The sequence below is a fragment of the Enhydra lutris genome, unplaced genomic scaffold, assembly GCF_002288905.1.
Source record: "Enhydra lutris kenyoni isolate GAN:26980312 unplaced genomic scaffold, ASM228890v2 scaffoldscaffold12, whole genome shotgun sequence".
NCBI lineage: Eukaryota > Metazoa > Chordata > Mammalia > Carnivora > Mustelidae > Enhydra > Enhydra lutris.
The window spans coordinates 41,793,905-41,798,983 of NW_019154096.1; positions in this window are offsets into that span (position 1 = coordinate 41,793,905).

A 5,079-nucleotide genomic window follows, 5' to 3' on the forward strand; every position below is an offset into this window, starting at 1 on the left:
CTGAGAGGCTTGGCCCGTCTTGCCCTAGTTTGCGGTCACGGAGCCGGTTATCGCAGAAGAAGGCGGCTTTGTGGCTCTTCGGGTCACCTCGGCAGCCCAGTCCTGTAAAGGAGAAAAAGGCTAAGGGAGTGGGGTTTTCATGAAGCCAAACTGAGTGCTTCTGAAGGCCTTTTCTTTCGGGATTCTGTGCTGCCTACTTTTTTCTCTTACAATGCCCTCTCTTTTCATAAAAGGATGGCAAAAATAGATGGTCATTGTCCTCACTTGGCAAAATGGCAAGTGCATCAATATCCACATTTAAATGTTCTGGGGATGTCTGTGAGATCTGGTAACCTCCAATACTTGACAAAATCATGATGCTTATTTTATTTAGGCATGATTAAAATTGAATGTGTAAATAGAGTGATGTGGGAAGTGAAAGAAAGGAGGACAGAGCTGTTGGGCCCAGCTGGGAGCCTGGGGCCCAGGCTGCCTCGACTGGAAGGAGGCAGGAGGCTCCGAGAGAGAGGGCAGGTGCAGGACACTGCCTCGAATTCCTGAGACGCCTAAATTCCCTGCTCTGTAGCCCATGACCACAACCTCCAAAGGCCAGCGCAGGGGGCAGCAGGAGGTACTGAAAATAAGGAGCCTTAAAGGCACCCCCCACCCCCTCCTCCAGCACCTGTCAGCCAGCAAATGGCAAGAGCCTTAGCCAGGGAGGAAGCTGCAGGGCCTGCTGTCGGTACCAGCTGCCTCTGAGAGGGGGCCTGGCTGGACACAGGCTGCCCCCAGCAGCACATGTTTACGGAGAAAGCCAGGTGTTGGGATGCCGGTGGCAGGCAGCGACTCAGCAGCTGCTGTCCCTGCCCCTCCACAGGGCTGTCCTTAACCCCCTCTCCAGTTCCACAGGCCAGACCCTCCCTCTGCCACCATCTGCCCTGGGGGCCGTTACGCCCCTCCCCTCCCACAGCACTGCGCCTGGGGACAGGACACACACTACAATGACACTGGGCACAGTCCAGATGGAGGTGACGGTGGTTGAGGGAGAGCAGCCTCCTCCACCACTGCCTTCTCCTGGGCTGACTCAGGGACCCCAACTCACCTTTGCTCCCTCCTCCCCACCTCCAGGGACCTAGGCCCTCACCCGCAGGTCTCCTGGAGCCCATCCTGACACCCAGGCCTCCCGGACACTGATGCCCCTCCCTCGGAGGAGCTTGAGCCTCTGCACCCTCACAGGCTGGTCTTCCTCGCATCTTCCCCATCTTCCAGACAGTTCTAGCTCCTCGGCAGAGCCTCACCCAGGCCCTCCAGCAGGATTTCTGGTTTCTGCTCTGGCTTTCAAGGCATGGCAACCTGAGGCAGCAAAGATATCTCCCATCCTCCTGGTCCCTCTCTCCTATACACCCCAGGCCAGAGGGGCCCTTCCTGCCGAAACCAGGCTCACCTCTAGCCTGTGGAAGATGGGATCTACGGGATCTACGAAAACAGGAATCCTCTCAGCCACCCTTTTTGGGCCAGACAGGTGCTCTGAAGGACCAAGATTCTGAGGGCCTGGGGCCAGAGGCAGGGGCAGTCTGGGGGAAGAGCCCTCCAGGCCCTCAGTGCCCACAGCTGCAGGGCTGCACCGGGTCGCCTCCAGGTCTATGGGCCAAGTGCAGTTGCTGGAGGTGCTTTCCTGTGAGACACTGTGTGGCTCAGAATCTTCTGGAATCAGAATCTCAGAATCTTCTTTTGGAATCTCTTAAAAGCATAACACACACTCCCCGGGGAAGCGTACACGTGTGCCTGAGTGTGCGAGTATTCACACACCAAATTTGCCTACCACTGCAGGGGCCTCAGACCCCTTTTCATGTGCCCTTGGGTCCCCAGATGCCAGGTTAAGAACTTTTGCTGAAATGTGTCACAGTGAGAGAGAGGAGACCAAGGCGCCTCCCGGAGAGAAGTCTGGGTATGGGTTTTGCGGCAGCATCTCCCTGGCGTGTGACTCCAGCACGTTGTGCTGTCCCTTGGCCTCAGTTTAGCCAGGATTATGTGGGGAGCTGGTCCAGAATGTTTTCAGAGCCCTTCCCAGCTCTGCAGCTACGGGGCTACCTGAGCACCCGGCTCCCACCCCCTAGAGTCAGGCAGGGCAAGCGGAAGGGGTTCTAAGTCTCTCCCTCAGCAGTGCATCCTGGGGAAGGAGGTCAGACAGCCAGAAAAGAAAACTGAGCAAACTGTAAGTTCCCTTTTAATAAGAGAAGAAGTTCTGGGAAGTGCAGCCACTTCCTATTTGACCTTAATTTACTTTAAAACAATTCCAAAATATTTCCTTCAATGTACTCTGTGACCAGATAACCACCCCGCCTTTACAGGGATCTGGGTTTAAAGCTCTGCTCTGTGGTTCATCAGCTGTGTGACCTTAGGCAAAGTCCCACACTCTCTCTCTCTCTGGACCTCAGATTCCTCAGTTGAATCACAGACTGCTGCAAGATGTGTCTCACATGGAACTCACCCTCTATAAACCAACAGTCCGTGACAGGTCGCAGTGGGAGTCAGAAGAGATAGCAGGTTTTGGAAATGGGGATGTGGAACTCAAAGAGGAGGGCAGTCCTCCCAGCTGGAGTGGCTGTGAGCAAGGACATCTGGCTGAGTTTGCTTTCAGAACCAAGCCCCAGGTCCCCAAGGGCCCAGTCCAGAGTGCCTTCTGGTAGACCTCCGAGTCAGGGTCTCCCTGTGAGGCTTTGCATTGGCAGGATCTGAAATGCGACATGCTGAGTTCTGCTCATGTTCTTGGTTTTCTAGCATTGTCCAACTGACCTTGACTCAGAGGACCCTGGACCTTCACTATGTTCTCTACCCTAAAAGTCAATTGCTAATAGATTGCTATTCCCTAAAAGTCTTGAACCACAAGCACCATACACAGAGAGAATTATGATGAGAACTACTGAAAATACACTTCATCACTGACAAAGTGCTGAAACACACCCCATTACAACTTCCAGCCAGAAATTTTTTGACCTAAGTTTAATGTGTTCCACCAGCTACCCCTTCCCCTTTTTTCCTCCCTCTTCCTCTCCTCTTGTCCCCCACCCCCACCCCAACCTTCCTCCCTCTAGCACCTCCCACCCTGGTGGCAGCAGCTCAGGAATTCACTGGGGAACAGGAGGCTGGCAGACCTGCATTCACCTGTTAGTTCTACCAATTCATTGCAATTCTTTTTTTTTTCCCCCTAATCATGGCTACTGACAAGAAAGCTTGATTGCCCCTTGAGCAGTTTAAAACTACGGAGAAGCTAGCAAGGGTTTCTTCTGCCAGTCCAAGTATGTGGTTTTGGAGTCTAACGTGCTTGGGTTCAAATTCCAGAATCCCAGCCCCATTTGCTGCAACTTTATTTAATTTGTTTATGAAGTGTGGTTACCAAAGATCTCCTTCCAGTGTTTTAAGAAAGCACTGGCCAGCACTGGCCTTGCACTGATGGTGGAGTGAGACAGGGCCCTCCCTCCCTCAGGGGTGTGTCATATTATAAAAACTCGGAACCATCTCTCCAGAATCGAAGACTCAGGAGCATGGGGGGAGAAGAGGGTGGTGGGCAGGGTGCTCTCTGAAGTCAGTGGGTGAAATGAATGAGACCCGGCACAACAAAGTCTGAGTTCAAATCCTGACTCTGCCACGGACTTATCTGGGTGAAGCTGGAAAATTCCATAACTCCGTAAGCCTCAGTTTTCTCGTCTGATAATGGGGATAATGAAAATAATCAGGGCTATGAGAAGTTAGGTGCCATACTGTGCTAACGCCCTTTGCACAGGTCTGGGAATCAAGCAAATCCTTTATAAATAGCGTGGTTCGCAAGCCCCTCCTTCTGCTATTATCTCGGCGCCGGTTTCCCATCTGTGAAATCTGAGAGTTGTGCCAGAGCCTCTTTGAGCCTTTCCCCCAACTAAGATCAATGCCTAAGATGAGAGACAAGGTGAGCAAAGGTGGAGCCTGCGGGCCGCTCTCACCTACCATGCCCAAGTTTGAGACCCTGAAGTGCCTTCCCCCTAGAGAAGGTGACTGGCACAGTGCCCATTCTCAGCAATGGGCCTGAGGCCCGGGCTGCGCCAGGCTGGCAGGGGGAGGGAACTCTGCACGCGGCAGCCAAGGGGCACCGGTGCCCAAGCTCCAGAGTCCACGGCTGGGGGCGAGTGCGGGCTCGGGGAGGGGGAAGACGGTGCTCCCTGGACGCCCCCAAACTCCTGCCTGTGCATCACTCACCCGCCGCTCATCGCGCAGTCCAGAAGCCGCTGCCCGCGCTGTGCCCTCGCCGGCACCCGAGCTCTGCCGGCAGCGCCTAAAGCCCGGGGTCCCAGGGGCTAGGCGCGTAGGGCCCGCCCCTCCCCGCCCCTCCCCGCCCCTCGCCCGGCTCTGGCCAATGGCCCGCCCCATCTGCCCCCTCTCCGCCCCGCCCCTCCCCGCCTCCTCCCCGCCCCTCATCTCTCGCAGACCAATGACACTGCCCCGTCCGTCTCGCCCCGCCCCCCGCACACAGGGAAGGGTGGGCTCCGGGCGGTGCCCGAGGGGCGGCAGGGAAGGTTTAGAGAGTCAGACCCGAGAGACGACGAGGGCACCCGGAGACGCTTGGAGGAGGCAGCCCAGACTCTGCCAGGAGGTTCGGGTGTGGGCGGAGTCCGGGACTCTTGGGTTTCCAACAAAGGCCGCTGCGTGGGCGCCGAAATTACTAGTGTGCTCTGGGGAGGACGTTATCAGTTAAAGCCAGAGTATTGTTATCTCTTTTGCTCAGGGGTCACCTGTGTGGGGTCCTGCTGTTTGACTGGCGTGGCCCCTCTCAGCTCCACCGCGTTTAAGAAATCGAATCCGATGGTCAAGAGGATATAGAATTCTCTTCCAGTCACCGCCAGCTGAATGAGGATTTGCAGGCACCGAAGCAGAGGGGACGGAAGCCCACAGGCCTTTGGGGGAGCTCAGACAGTTCAGTGTTTCTGTAGTATAGGGGTGGCGGGGGTGGGGAACGGGCTGATGGAAACATTTGCAGTTTCTGTTTAATATCACCATCCCTAGTCCTGACCTCTGGACCTCTTTGCCTCTACTCTCAACACAAATCATTTTAGTGTCATTCGATCT